The following is a 16,535-nucleotide window of genomic DNA, read 5'->3' as shown; positions in this document are numbered from 1 at the left end:
CACGCTGTCTCCCATTCGGGTATATTCAATTTACTTTGCCACTCACCCATATAGTGTTCTCTTATATAATAAGAAAACGCACTTTTATTTTCATTATATGGATATATTGCCTTCCTCATATTTGCCACACCACCTATAGTAGTTTTTGGACACGCTGTCTCCCATTCGGGTATATTCAATTTACTTTGCCACTCACCCATATAGTGTTCTCTTATATAATAAGAAAACGCACTTTTATTTTCATTATATGGATATATTGCCTTCCTCATATTTGCCACACCACCTATAGTAGTTTTTGGACACGCTGTCTCCCATTCGGGTATATTCAATTCTCTTTGCCACTCACCCTTATAGTATTCTCTTATTTAATAAGAATACTAAAATACTTCTCATATTATAGATGTAATCTATTAACTTCTCAATATCCATACGGTTTATGTATGGTATTGACAAAATCCTATGCATTTGCATAAGATTTATTTTGCCACAATTTATAGTACTAGTGCCGCCCTCACTAGGTATAAATATCTCATTTCGCTAGTAGTGTATGGGCAAATTCTACTAGCTATTCTCATAAATATGTCACTTATATGCCATATCTATACAATTCATGCACTTTTATATGTATATTTGCTATATTATACATTATTATGCCTTATAGGTATTATACCTATAAGCCACATCCATACGATTGCTTAATATAAATATATGTATAATTTTTTATACATATTTTTTTTTATTTATGTATGGTTTTTTATTCATATCCATATACTGTATTCACTTTTATATGGATATGATTGGCGTTCTATATAGTATTGACAAAATCATAAGTTTGACCAATACGAGGAGAGGTCCGCCAACGACCACCTCCCTATAGGTGTTTTTGGACACGCTGTCTCCCATTCGACTGCTTACTATACTAGGGGCTACCCGCTCCGTATGATATTCTCTCATATAACAAGAGAATGCAAGAAATATTCGTATTTTATGAATATAATCCATTTATTTTTCAATATCCATACGTTTTACTTAGTTTTTTGTACGGTATTGACAAAATCCTATGCATTTGCATAAGATTTATTTTGCCACAATTTATAGTACTAGTGCCGCCCTCACTAGGTATAAATATCTCATTTCGCTAGTAGTGTATGGGCAAATTCTACTAGCTATTCTCATAAATATGTCACTTATATGCCATATCTATACAATTCATGCACTTTTATATGTATATTTGCTATATTATACATTATTATGCCTTATAGGTATTATACCTATAAGCCACATCCATACGATTGCTTAATATAAATATATGTATAATTTTTTATACATATTTTTTTTTATTTATGTATGGTTTTTTATTCATATCCATATACTGTATTCACTTTTATATGGATATGATTGGCGTTTTATATAGTATTGACAAAATCATAAGTTTGACCAATACGAGGAGAGGTCCGCCAACGACCACCTCCCTATAGGTGTTTTTGGACACGCTGTCTCCCATTCGACTGCTTACTATACTAGGGGCTGCCCGCTCCGTATGATATTCTCTCGTATAACAAGAGAATGCAAGAAATATTCGTATTTTATGAATATAATCCATTTATTTTTCAATATCCATACGTTTTACTTAGTTTTTTGTACGGTATTGACAAAATCCTATGCATTTGCATAAGATTTATTTTGCCACAATTTATAGTACTAGTGCCGCCCTCACTAGGTATAAATATCTCATTTCGCTAGTAGTGTATGGGCAAATTCTACTAGCTATTCTCATAAATGCCTTCTTTATGCCATATCTATACAATTTATGCACTTTTATATGTATATTTGCTAATATTATACATTATTATGCCTTATAGGTATTATACCTATAAGCCATATACATACGATTTCATTTTTTTATTTATATATGGTTTTGTATTTATAACCATATACCGTATTTACTTTTATAAGGATATGATTGGCGTTTTATATAGTATTGACAAAATTATAAGTTTGACAAACACTTTTTTAAGTCTTTTAGTTAAAATTGTCATTTTTAATTGACTATCTAAACACTAGATATATTTGCACATGGAGCAAAGAGTATAAAAATTGGTCGCGTCACTAATAATATCGCGATACATTTTTACTACCATCAAAATACCACATACGTTTATATGTCCTCTTTATTTAATTTGGTTTCTAAACCTCAGGAATAGTTTTAATTATATGTGCGCTCTAAGTTGAATGAATTTCTTGAATCTCTTTACTTGAATTTCTAAGACTTAAAAATATTTATAAATAGATGTCCTATTGCATAATATTTTTTTATCGCTTCACTTATAAAATAACGATCCTGCCTTTCTACCTTTGAATAAACATTCATATAAACATGGAGAAAAAAACGTTCGCGTCACTAACAGTATGTGACGATAAAATTTTGCTAACATTAAAAGGAACATATTTTTATATGTCAACTCTTAGTTGAATTGGTCTATTGCTTAAGATTCTAGACCTTAGGAATATTTTTATATTATATGTTTGCCAATCTTCGCGTCACTAAAAAGATGACGATTCATATTGTTATTATTAGATGGTCGAGTTGTACTTATATTGATATGTTAATCAAATTGGTCTCTTACTTGAAAATCTAGACCTTAGGAATATTTTTATATTATATGTTTGCCAATCTTCGCGTCACTAATAAGATGACGATTCATATTGTTATTATTAGATGGTCGAGTTGTACTTATATTGATATGTTAATCAAATTGGTCTCTTACTTGAAAATCTAGACCTTAGGAATATTTGTATATTATATGTTTGCCAATCTTCGCGTCAGTAATAAGATGACGATTCATATTGTTATTATTAGATGGTCGAGTTGTACTTATATTGATATGTTAATCAAATTGGTCTCTTACTTGAAAATCTAGACCTTAGGAATATTTTTATATTATATGTTTGCCAATCTTCGCGTCACTAATAAGATGACGATTCATATTATTATTAGATGGTCGAGTTGTACTTATATTGATATGTTAATCAAATTGGTCTCTTACTTGAAAATCTAGACCTTAGGAATATTTTTATATTATATGTTTGCCAATCTTCGCGTCACTAATAAGATGACGATTCATATTGTTATTATTAGATGGTCGAGTTGTACTTATATTGATATGTTAATCAAATTGGTCTCTTACTTGAAAATCTAGACCTTAGGAATATTTTTATATTATATGTTTGCCAATCTTCGCGTCACTAATAAGATGACGATTCATATTGTTATTATTAGATGGTCGAGTTGTACTTATATTGATATGTTAATCAAATTGGTCTCTTACTTGAAAATCTAGACCTTAGGAATATTTTTATATTATATGTTTGCCAATCTTCGCGTCACTAATAAGATGACGATTCATATTGTTATTATTAGATGGTCGAGTTGTACTTATATTGATATGTTAATCAAATTGGTCTCTTACTTGAAAATCTAGACCTTAGGAATATTTTTATATTATATGGTTGCCAATCTTCGCGTCACTAATAAGATGACGATTCATATTATTATTAGATGGTCGAGTTGTACTTATATTGATATGTTAATCAAATTGGTCTCTTACTTGAAAATCTAGACCTTAGGAATATTTTTATATTATATGTTTGCCAATCTTCGCGTCACTAATAAGATGACGATTCATATTGTTATTATTAGATGGTCGAGTTGTACTTATATTGATATGTTAATCAAATTGGTCTCTTACTTGAAAATCTAGACCTTAGGAATATTTTTATATTATATGTTTGCCAATCTTCGCGTCACTAATAAGATGACGATTCATATTATTATTAGATGGTCGAGTTGTACTTATATTGATATGTTAATCAAATTGGTCTCTTACTTGAAAATCTAGACCTTAGGAATATTTTTATATTATATGTTTGCCAATCTTCGCGTCACTAATAAGATGACGATTCATATTGTTATTATTAGATGGTCGAGTTGTACTTATATTGATATGTTAATCAAATTGGTCTCTTACTTGAAAATCTAGACCTTAGGAATATTTTTATATTATATGTTTGCCAATCTTCGCGTCACTAATAAGATGACGATTCATATTGTTATTATTAGATGGTCGAGTTGTACTTATATTGATATGTTAATCAAATTGGTCTCTTACTTGAAAATCTAGACCTTAGGAATATTTTTATATTATATGTTTGCCAATCTTCGCGTCACTAATAAGATGACGATTCATATTGTTATTATTAGATGGTCGAGTTGTACTTATATTGATATGTTAATCAAATTGGTCTCTTACTTGAAAATCTAGACCTTAGGAATGTAATATATAAAGGATTAAAAATTCTCCACAAAGCCAAGCAAACAATCAATGCATACAAATAGATTGTTGGTTGAACTTTATATAAGAAGTTCAACACAACAAATAAATTATGCAATTTTATTATCGAATCATCAAGCAAAGGATAAGCTTCAGTGGATCGCAGTATGGCAGCTGCTCAACCACTTACAACACCTTGCCTGTTACAAAAGTCGTTTACAATTGATTCTAGGCTTTGTCATTGTATTAAATAATGCTTTTATATGTAACTAGCGCGGCATCAGGTGATCAAAGATCCTCCCAATTTACTATGTTACAAATTACATTGGCATCACATCCATTGTCGTTTAAAAAGTAAATTATAAACTTTAAATGGTTTAGAAGCCATACAATGCAAATTGCCCCTTATTTATCATTGCAGTCCAGCACGGATACGACCTTAGAGGCGTTCAGGCATAATCCAACGGACGTAGCGTCATACCACTGTTCGCTCGAACAAGTATTGTGCCATTGGTCCGTACCTGCGGTTCCTCTCGTACTACGCAGGAATGCTGTCGCAACAACGTTTTGTCATTAGTAGGGTAAAACTAACCTGTCTCACGACGGTCTAAACCCAGCTCACGTTCCCTTGCATGGGTGAACAATCCAACGCTTGGTGAATTTTGCTTCACAATGATAGGAAGAGCCGACATCGAAGGATCAAAAAGCGACGTCGCTATGAACGCTTGGCCGCCACAAGCCAGTTATCCCTATGGTAACTTTTCTGACACCTCTTGTTAAAAACTCTTTAAACCAAAAGGATCGATAGGCCGAGCTTTTGCTGTCCCTGTGTGTACTGAACACCGAGATCAAGTCAGCATTTGCCCTTTTGCTCTATGTGTGGTTTCTGTCCGCACTGAGCTGGCCTTGGGACACCTCCGTTATTATTTGAGAGATGTACCGCCCCAGTCAAACTCCCTACCTGGCAATGTCCTTGAATTGGATCATACCTGAGTAATTGGAGTTATACCAAATTTTCAAATCAAAAATACATAAATGCACCGTTTTATTAAAGAATTTGTTTGCGATTATATAACAAACTCGTGATACTTTGATCAAGAAGCTTGCATCAAAACCCAATACCATAAGATATAATAAATATATCCGTATAATGGCTAGGAAATGATACACGTTCCATTTAATCAAGTAAGTAAGGAAACAATAAGAGTAGTGGTATTTCATTGGCGATACCAAACCGAGGTCTAATATCTCCCACTTATTCTACACCTCTTATGTCTCCTTACACTGCCAGATTAGAGTCAAGCTCAAAAGGGTCTTCTTTCCCCGCTAATTATTCCAAGCCCGTTCCCTTGGCTGTGGTTTCGCTAGATAGTAGATAGGGACAGTAGGAATCTCGTTAATCCATTCATGCGCGTCACTAATTAGATGACGAGGCATTTGGCTACCTTAAGAGAGTCATAGTTACTCCCGCCGTTGACCCGCGCTTACTTGAATTTCTTCACTTTGACATTCAGAGCACTGGGCAGAAATCACATTGTGTCAACACCCGCTAGGGCCATCACAATGCTTTGTTTTAATTAGACAGTCGGATTCCCCAAGTCCGTGCCAGTTCTGAATTGATTGTTAATTGATAATCGTTATAATTAATAAGAACTAATTGGTTTAACCCAATTAGTATTCTTAAAAATTTTAGCAAGAAAGTTCCACAATTGGCTACGTAACTAAACTATCCGGGGAACAAGTAACTAACATAAATGCTAGAAACTCTATTTACCCAGAACGAGCACATAAACCATGTTATTGTTTCCCAATCAAGCCCGACTATCTCAATCTTCAGAGCCAATCCTTATCCCGAAGTTACGGATCTAATTTGCCGACTTCCCTTACCTACATTATTCTATCGACTAGAGACTCTTCACCTTGGAGACCAGCTGCGGATATTGGTACGGCCTGTTGAGAAGTTTGCGTGTCCCCACCATAAATTTTCAAGGTCCGAGGAGAAAATATCGACACAACAGTATATGTCATGCTCTTCTAGCCCATCTACCATATCTCTCTGCGAAAGACTTCCATGGTAGTACGGCTATAAAACAGAAAAGAAAACTCTTCCGATATCTCTCGACGGCTTCTTTATGGTCGTTCCTGTTGCCAGGATGAGCACGAGGCCCATATTTAATAACAAACGGATACTCAACAGGTTACGGAATTGGAACCGTATTCCCTTTCGTTCAAAATTATTCAAGTATATTAATTTAGCTAGATTTTATATAATATATATATTTGTTTGGCATTTGTATTTTACTTGAAAATTTTCGGCTTTCGCCTTGAACTTAGGACCGACTAACTCGTGATCAACCACTGTTCACACGAAACCCTTCTCCACTTCAGTCCTCCAAGGTCTCATTCGATTATTTGCTACTACCACCAAGATCTGTACCAATGGCAGCTCCATGCAGGCTTACGCCAAACACTTCTACGCATACCATTGTACCTTCCTACTCACTAAAGTTTCAAAATTTATATTACAAGTAATATAAATCATCTACTTTAGCGGTAATGTATAGGTATACAACTTAAGCGCCATCCATTTTAAGGGCTAGTTGCTTCGGCAGGTGAGTTGTTACACACTCCTTAGCGGATTTCGACTTCCATGATCACCGTCCTGCTGTTTTAAGCAACCAACGCCTTTCATGGTATCTGCATGAGTTGTTAATTTGGGCACCGTAACATTACGTTTGGTTCATCCCACAGCGCCAGTTCTGCTTACCAAAAGTGGCCCACTGGGCACATTATATCATAACCTTGAACTTCATATCAAGAAAGTTAAGGTTCTTACCCATTTAAAGTTTGAGAATAGGTTAAGATCGTTTCGACCCTAAGGCCTCTAATCATTCGCTTTACCAGATAAGATTATTTTATATAATATTAAAATGCACCAGCTATCCTGAGGGAAACTTCGGAAGGAACCAGCTACTAGATGGTTCGATTGGTCTTTCGCCCCTATACTCAATTCTGACAATCGATTTGCACGTCAGAACTGTTTCGGTCTTCCATCAGGGTTTCCCCTGACTTCAACCTGATCAAGTATAGTTCACCATCTTTCGGGTCACAGCATATATGCTCAAGGTACGTTCCAGTTAGAGGCATAAATAATATAAATATCATTATACATAACTATATAGAACGCCCCGGGATTGTGTTAATTAGCTATAAATAGTTAAAAAACTAATCCCATTATTAGTCAAGTTAATTACGCTATTAGGTTTATATCCCAATAACTTGCACATATGTTAGACTCCTTGGTCCGTGTTTCAAGACGGGTCCCGAAGGTATCCTGAATCTTTCGCATTGTTAATCCTACAAGTGCATATAATAAACACAAAAATCAATGATAATTATGCCATTATATAATTCCGAAAAATTAACGCACTGTATTCATATAAATCTATCAGCACTTTATCAAATTAATAACATTTATTCTGTGTTAAAATGCAAGCAAATTAATTTGAATAAACTATAAGTTATATTTTATGATAAATTTGGTATGCTAATAGATTACAATGTCCTTATATGGAAAAAATGCACACTATTATCATAATATTGTTTAAATATTACAATTCTAATGATGAATTTTCCATAACGGATATTCAGGTTCATCGGGCTTAACCTCTAAGCAGTTTCACGTACTGTTTAACTCTCTATTCAGAGTTCTTTTCAACTTTCCCTCACGGTACTTGTTTACTATCGGTCTCATGGTTATATTTAGTTTTAGATGGAGTTTACCACCCACTTAGTGCTGCACTATCAAGCAACACGACTCTTTGGAAACATCATCTAGTAATCATTAACGTTATACGGGCCTGGCACCCTCTATGGGTAAATGGCCTCATTTAAGAAGGACTTAAATCGTTAATTTCTCATACTAGAATATTGACGCTCCATACACTGCATCTCACATTTGCCATATAGACAAAGTGACTTAGTGCTGAACTGATTTCTTTTCGCTCGCCGCTACTAAGAAAATCCTTGTTAGTTTCTTTTCCTCCCCTAATTAATATGCTTAAATTCAGGGGGTAGTCCCATATGAGTTGAGGTTGTGTATAACTTTTATATGCAATTAATTCTTTATATATAATGATAAAACATTTTATTAAATTCGTTATATTAATAATATCTGTATATAAATGGCATTTGTTTGATTTAACGAATCAACGAAGAACAATAATATTGTCAACGGTTTTCTATTTTCTAATCATTAATAAGAGACAATTCTAGATAAATTTTTATGCTAGACATTTCTCAGTATCATTTGATTGAAAAAGAAAATATTTCTCTTCGTTTTTCACATTCAAATTATTTACTAATGTGAGATAATGTTTTTCATATATTTTTTAATATTATGAATAAAATAATTAAATTATTATTATCCAATAATATACCATATGCTTATAAAATTTCATTATAAAATTTGTATAAGCAACTTAATTAGCATAGTCTTACAACCCTCAACCATATGTAGTCCAAGCAGCACTATAAAATTAATTAAAGTACATAACAGCATGGACTGCGATATGCGTTCAAAATGTCGATGTTCATGTGTCCTGCAGTTCACACGATGACGCACAGTTTGCTGCGTTCTTCATCGACCCATGAGCCGAGTGATCCACCGCTTAGAGTTTTATAAATTGGTTTCTTAATTTTGTCAAATATGTTTTTATTGAAAGAAATTAAAAATACACCATTTTACTGGCATATATCAATTCCTTCAATAAATTTATTTTTATACCTAAAACGAATGCTGCGAAATGTCTTAGTTTTATATAACCAATATATATCAAAGTATTTCTTTTTAAATTGCATTTATTGTAAATAAATATATATATATATATATTAATACTTTTTTAGCGATATAAATTGAAATTTATATAAAACATTAACCTGTATAAAACCAGGTACAACATTGTACATTTTAGGTTGTTGCATTATCCAATGTATGCGCATAACTGAGATGAACAATACATATCGCAACGCGTGTATATTATGGTCCATATACACACAGTATTTTAATTGTGTTTATATACAATAATAATTTAATATTATTATTTTAATAATTCGATTTGCTTGTTCGAATTTTTATTTGTTTGTTTTGGCTGCTTATTATTTCTCTCATATGTATTAAATACAATATATAATTTTAATATTTGCATTATTTCGATTTGCTTGTTCGAAATTTCATTTGATCTATATTAGATCATATACATTTTGGCAATTCATATTTTATTTGTATTACTATAATGTATTTATTATAATATAAACAAATATTTTATTAACGGTAAGGATATACAATAATAATTTAATATTATTATTTTAATAATTCGATTTGCTTGTTCGAATTTTTATTTGTTTGCTTTGGCTGCTTATTATTTCTCTCATATGTATTAAATACAATATATAATTTTAATATTTGCATTATTTCGATTTGCTTGTTCGAAATTTTATTTGATCTATATTAGATCTCATATACATTTTGGCAATTCATATTTTATTTGTATTATTATAATGTATTTATTATAATATAAACAAATATTTTATTAACGGTAAGGATATACAATAATAATTTAATATTATTATTTTAATAATTCGATTTGCTTGTTCGAATTTTTATTTGTTTGCTTTGGCTGCTTATTAATTTCTCTCATATGTATTAAATACAATATATAATTTTAATATTTGCATTATTTCGATTTGCTTGTTCGAAATTTCATTTGATCTATAATAGATCTCATATACATTTTGGCAATTCATATTTTATTTGTAATACTATAATGTATTTATTATATAATATAAACAAATATTTTATTAACGGTAAGGATATTAAAACATTAATGATCCTTCCGCAGGTTCACCTACGGAAACCTTGTTACGACTTTTACTTCCTCTAAATAATCAAGTTCGGTCAACTTTTGCGAAACAACCGTAACACGCAAGGCGTCACAGTGATCACGTCCGGAGACCTCACTAAATAATTCAATCGGTAGTAGCGACGGGCGGTGTGTACAAAGGGCAGGGACGTAATCAATGCGAGTTAATGACTCACACTTACTGGGAATTCCAAGTTCATGTGAACAGTTTCAGTTCACAATCCCAAGCATGAAAGTGGTTCAGCGGTTTACCCGGACCTCTCGGTCTAGGAAATACACGTTGATACTTTCATTGTAGCGCGCGTGCAGCCCAGGACATCTAAGGGCATCACAGACCTGTTATTGCTCAATCTCATTATTGCTAGACGCAATTTGTCCATTTAAGAAGCTAGTGTCCTTATAATGGGACAAACCAAAAGGTACGGCTCCACTTATATAAACACATTCAAACACAATAAACATTTTACTGCCACCATGAATGAAGGCTATATAAGCTTCAACACCATAATCCTGAAGATATCTATTTAATATATTTGAGTCTCGTTCGTTATCGGAATTAACCAGACAAATCACTCCACGAACTAAGAACGGCCATGCACCACCACCCATAGATTCGAGAAAGAGCTATCAATCTGTCTTACACACTTATGTTCGGACCTGGTAAGTTTTCCCGTGTTGAGTCAAATTAAGCCGCAGGCTCCACTCCTGGTGGTGCCCTTCCGTCAATTCCTTTAAGTTTCAGCTTTGCAACCATACTTCCCCCGGAGCCCAAAAGCTTTGGTTTCCCGGGAAGCGACTGAGAGAGCCATAAAAGTAGCTACACCCAATTGCTAGCTGGCATCGTTTATGGTTAGAACTAGGGCGGTATCTGATCGCCTTCGAACCTCTAACTTTCGTTCTTGATTAATGAAAACATCTTTGGCAAATGCTTTCGCTTAAGTTAGTCTTACGACGGTTCAAGAATTTCACCTCTCGCGTCGTAATACTAATGCCCCCAAACTGCTTCTATTAATCATTACCTCTTGATCTGAAAACCAATGAAAGCAGAACAGAGGTCTTATTTCATTATCCCATGCACAGAATATTCAGGCATTTGAAGCCTGCTTTAAGCACTCTAATTTGTTCAAAGTAATTGTACCGGCCCACAATAACACTCGTTTAAGAGCACTAATGCAGGTTTTTAAATAGGAGGAACATATGAAAAAATACAAGTATCTAAGCACATGTAAGAACTCCACCGGTAATACGCTTACATACATAAAGGTATAGTACTAACCACAATTGTAAGTTGTACTACCCGTATGAAGCACAAGTTCAACTACGAACGTTTTAACCGCAACAACTTTAATATACGCTATTGGAGCTGGAATTACCGCGGCTGCTGGCACCAGACTTGCCCTCCAATTGGTCCTTGTTAAAGGATTTAAAGTGTACTCATTCCAATTACAGGGCCTCGGATATGAGTCCTGTATTGTTATTTTTCGTCACTACCTCCCCGAGCTGGGAGTGGGTAATTTACGCGCCTGCTGCCTTCCTTAGATGTGGTAGCCGTTTCTCAGGCTCCCTCTCCGGAATCGAACCCTGATTCCCCGTTACCCGTTGCAACCATGGTAGTCCTAGATACTACCATCAAAAGTTGATAGGGCAGACATTTGAAAGATCTGTCGTCGGTACAAGACCATACGATCTGCATGTTATCTAGAGTTCAACCAATATAACGATCTTGCGATCGCTTGGTTTTAGCCTAATAAAAGCACATGTTCCATAAGGTTCATGTTTTAATTGCATGTATTAGCTCTAGAATTACCACAGTTATCCAAGTAACTGTTAACGATCTAAGGAACCATAACTGATATAATGAGCTTTTTGCGGTTTCACTTTTAATTCGTGTGTACTTAGACATGCATGGCTTAATCTTTGAGACAAGCATATAACTACTGGCAGGATCAACCAGAATAATGTTTTTATTCATATTTCATTCATATTTTTTGAATAGAAATTAGCAATATATATGTTGTTATAGATTTTATTTCTATCGAATACGGCCATTTTTATATAGCATTCGTATACGTTTGTTTTCCAATTTATACTTGTTTCGCCACTAATAATAACAAGTTTTTATTGATGTCAAAAAGAATCATATTCTTTATAAACACAATATTTATTTTTCATATATTTTCTTTATATATGCACATTTCATTCTAAAATATCATTTTTGTTCGACATACATAATATATTGTATCCACACATGTACAATTTTTGTTTAACCAATATAAGATATTGAGTTAATCATTTGTATTTTGACGATAAATTTAAAATTTATCTATATATATCCATATAAGTCTCTGGTAATATATAAAATAGAACCGAGTGTATATATATAATTATTACTACTATATTTATTTCTTAAATAATATATACTTATATATTATTTATATATATACTCTTTATTATATATTATATAATTTCTTAAATAACTCTCTTAATAGCTATTTTTTATTATCAACAATATAAGTTGATATTAATATTGAAAATGTATTCATAATTACATTTTTATATTTCTTTGGTAGACTTTTATGTACTATTATTATTTAATAATACACATATAATATAAATCATGTTAGCCTACCTCCTAAAATTAACGATAAAATTCGGAAACAATTTGTTATTCTATGTACAATAGAAACTTGGCCTTTGTTTCAACGTTATTATCTTTGGGCTTAAAATATTAACCGCGGAGCCAAGTCTCGTATTCAAATAAATGAATAAAGAAACAAATTTGACGGATAATATCTTCTCTACTGACATATGTCAATAGCAGACGGCCGGCCCATTGACCATCCTATAGTAGTTTTTGGACACGCTGTCTCCCATTCGGGTATATTCAATTTACTTTGCCACTCACCCATATAGTGTTCTCTTATATAATAAGACAACGCACTTTTATATTCATTATATGGATATATTGCCTTCCTCATATTTGCCACACCACCTATAGTAGTTTTTGGACACGCTGTCTCCCATTCGGGTATATTCAATTTACTTTGCCACTCACCCATATAGTGTTCTCTTATATAATAAGAAAACGCACTTTTATTTTCATTATATGGATATATTGCCTTCCTCATATTTGCCACACCACCTATAGTAGTTTTTGGACACGCTGTCTCCCATTCGGGTATATTCAATTTACTTTGCCACTCACCCATATAGTGTTCTCTTATATAATAAGAAAACGCACTTTTATTTTCATTATATGGATATATTGCCTTCCTCATATTTGCCACACCACCTATAGTAGTTTTTGGACACGCTGTCTCCCATTCGGGTATATTCAATTCTCTTTGCCACTCACCCTTATAGTATTCTCTTATTTAATAAGAATACTAAAATACTTCTCATATTATAGATGTAATCTATTAACTTCTCAATATCCATACGGTTTATGTATGGTATTGACAAAATCCTATGCATTTGCATAAGATTTATTTTGCCACAATTTATAGTACTAGTGCCGCCCTCACTAGGTATAAATATCTCATTTCGCTAGTAGTGTTTGGGCAAATTCTACTAGCTATTCTCATAAATATGTCACTTATATGCCATATCTATACAATTCATGCACTTTTATATGTATATTTGCTATATTATACATTATTATGCCTTATAGGTATTATACCTATAAGCCACATCCATACGATTGCTTAATATAAATATATGTATAATTTTTTATACATATTTTTTTTTTATTTACGTATGGTTTTTTATTGATATCCATATACTGTATTCACTTTTATATGGATATGATTGGCGTTTTATATAGTATTGACAAAATCATAAGTTTGACCAATACGAGGAGAGGTCCGCCAACGACCACCTCCCTATAGGTGTTTTTGGACACGCTGTCTCCCATTCGACTGCTTACTATACTAGGGGCTACCCGCTCCGTATGATATTCTCTCATATAACAAGAGAATGCAAGAAATATTCGTATTTTATGAATATAATCCATTTATTTTTCAATATCCATACGTTTTACTTAGTTTTTTGTACGGTATTGACAAAATCCTATGCATTTGCATAAGATTTATTTTGCCACAATTTATAGTACTAGTGCCGCCCTCACTAGGTATAAATATCTCATTTCGCTAGTAGTGTATGGGGAAATTCTACTAGCTATTCTCATAAATATGTCACTTATATGCCATATCTATACAATTCATGCACTTTTATATGTATATTTGCTATATTATACATTATTATGCCTTATAGGTATTATACCTATAAGCCACATCCATACGATTGCTTAATATAAATATATGTATAATTTTTTATACATATTTTTTTTTTATTTATGTATGGTTTTTTATTCATATCCATATACTGTATTCACTTTTATATGGATATGATTGGCGTTTTATATAGTATTGACAAAATCATAAGTTTGACCAATACGAGGAGAGGTCCGCCAACGACCACCTCCCTATAGGTGTTTTTGGACACGCTGTCTCCCATTCGACTGCTTACTATACTAGGGGCTACCCGCTCCGTATGATATTCTCTCATATAACAAGAGAATGCAAGAAATATTCGTATTTTATGAATATAATCCATTTATTTTTCAATATCCATACGTTTTACTTAGTTTTTTGTACGGTATTGACAAAATCCTATGCATTTGCATAAGATTTATTTTGCCACAATTTATAGTACTAGTGCCGCCCTCACTAGGTATAAATATCTCATTTCGCTAGTAGTGTATGGGCAAATTCTACTAGCTATTCTCATAAATATGTCACTTATATGCCATATCTATACAATTCATGCACTTTTATATGTATATTTGCTATATTATACATTATTATGCCTTATAGGTATTATACCTATAAGCCACATCCATACGATTGCTTAATATAAATATATGTATAATTTTTTATACATATTTTTTTTTATTTATGTATGGTTTTTTATTCATATCCATATACTGTATTCACTTTTATATGGATATGATTGGCGTTTTATATAGTATTGACAAAATCATAAGTTTGACCAATACGAGGAGAGGTCCGCCAACGACCACCTCCCTATAGGTGTTTTTGGACACGCTGTCTCCCATTCGACTGCTTACTATACTAGGGGCTGCCCGCTCCGTATGATATTCTCTCGTATAACAAGAGAATGCAAGAAATATTCGTATTTTATGAATATAATCCATTTATTTTTCAATATCCATACGTTTTACTTAGTTTTTTGTACGGTATTGACAAAATCCTATGCATTTGCATAAGATTTATTTTGCCACAATTTATAGTACTAGTGCCGCCCTCACTAGGTATAAATATCTCATTTCGCTAGTAGTGTATGGGCAAATTCTACTAGCTATTCTCATAAATGCCTTCTTTATGCCATATCTATACAATTTATGCACTTTTATATGTATATTTGCTAATATTATACATTATTATGCCTTATAGGTATTATACCTATAAGCCATATACATACGATTTCATTTTTTTATTTATATATGGTTTTGTATTTATAACCATATACCGTATTTACTTTTATAAGGATATGATTGGCGTTTTATATAGTATTGACAAAATTATAAGTTTGACAAACACTTTTTTAAGTCTTTTAGTTAAAATTGTCATTTTTAATTGACTATCTAAACACTAGATATATTTGCACATGGAGCAAAGAGTATAAAAATTGGTCGCGTCACTAATAATATCGCGATACATTTTTACTACCATCAAAATACCACATACGTTTATATGTCCTCTTTATTTAATTTGGTTTCTAAACCTCAGGAATAGTTTTAATTATATGTGCGCTCTAAGTTGAATGAATTTCTTGAATCTCTTTACTTGAATTTCTAAGACTTAAAAATATTTATAAATAGATGTCCTATTGCATAATATTTTTTTATCGCTTCACTTATAAAATAACGATCCTGCCTTTCTACCTTTGAATAAACATTCATATAAACATGGAGAAAAAAACGTTCGCGTCACTAACAGTATGTGACGATAAAATTTTGCTAACATTAAAAGGAACATATTTTTATATGTCAACTCTTAGTTGAATTGGTCTATTGCTTAAGATTCTAGACCTTAGGAATATTTTTATATTATATGTTTGCCAATCTTCGCGTCACTAAAAAGATGACGATTCATATTGTTATTATTAGATGGTCGAGTTGTACTTATATTGATATGTTAATCAAATTGGTCTCTTACTTGAAAATCTAGACCTTAGGAATATTTTTATATTATATGTTTGC

The 16,535-nt window shown here is 32.4% G+C and overlaps 3 non-coding genes across 3 annotated transcripts; all 3 read right to left on the bottom strand.

The window, feature by feature from the left end:
* Positions 1-4,457: 4,457 nt before the first annotated feature.
* LOC127010548 (large subunit ribosomal RNA) lies at positions 4,458-8,428 on the bottom strand. The gene has a single exon (XR_007763304.1). It is a non-coding gene; the product is annotated as a large subunit ribosomal RNA (ribosomal RNA).
* A 402-nt stretch (positions 8,429-8,830) lies between these two features.
* On the bottom strand, positions 8,831-9,009 carry LOC122817995 (5.8S ribosomal RNA). Its single transcript, XR_006367530.1, has one exon. It is a non-coding gene; the product is annotated as a 5.8S ribosomal RNA (ribosomal RNA).
* Positions 9,010-10,214: 1,205 nt separating this feature from the next.
* On the bottom strand, positions 10,215-12,209 carry LOC122817996 (small subunit ribosomal RNA). Its single transcript, XR_006367531.2, has one exon. It is a non-coding gene; the product is annotated as a small subunit ribosomal RNA (ribosomal RNA).
* Between the last annotated feature and the right edge of the window lie 4,326 nt (positions 12,210-16,535).

The sequence above is a fragment of the Drosophila biarmipes genome, chromosome X (assembly GCF_025231255.1).
Source record: "Drosophila biarmipes strain raj3 chromosome X, RU_DBia_V1.1, whole genome shotgun sequence".
NCBI lineage: Eukaryota > Metazoa > Arthropoda > Insecta > Diptera > Drosophilidae > Drosophila > Drosophila biarmipes.
The sequence above is the reverse complement of the archived record's forward strand: the minus strand, read 5'-3'. Positions and strand labels throughout refer to the sequence as shown.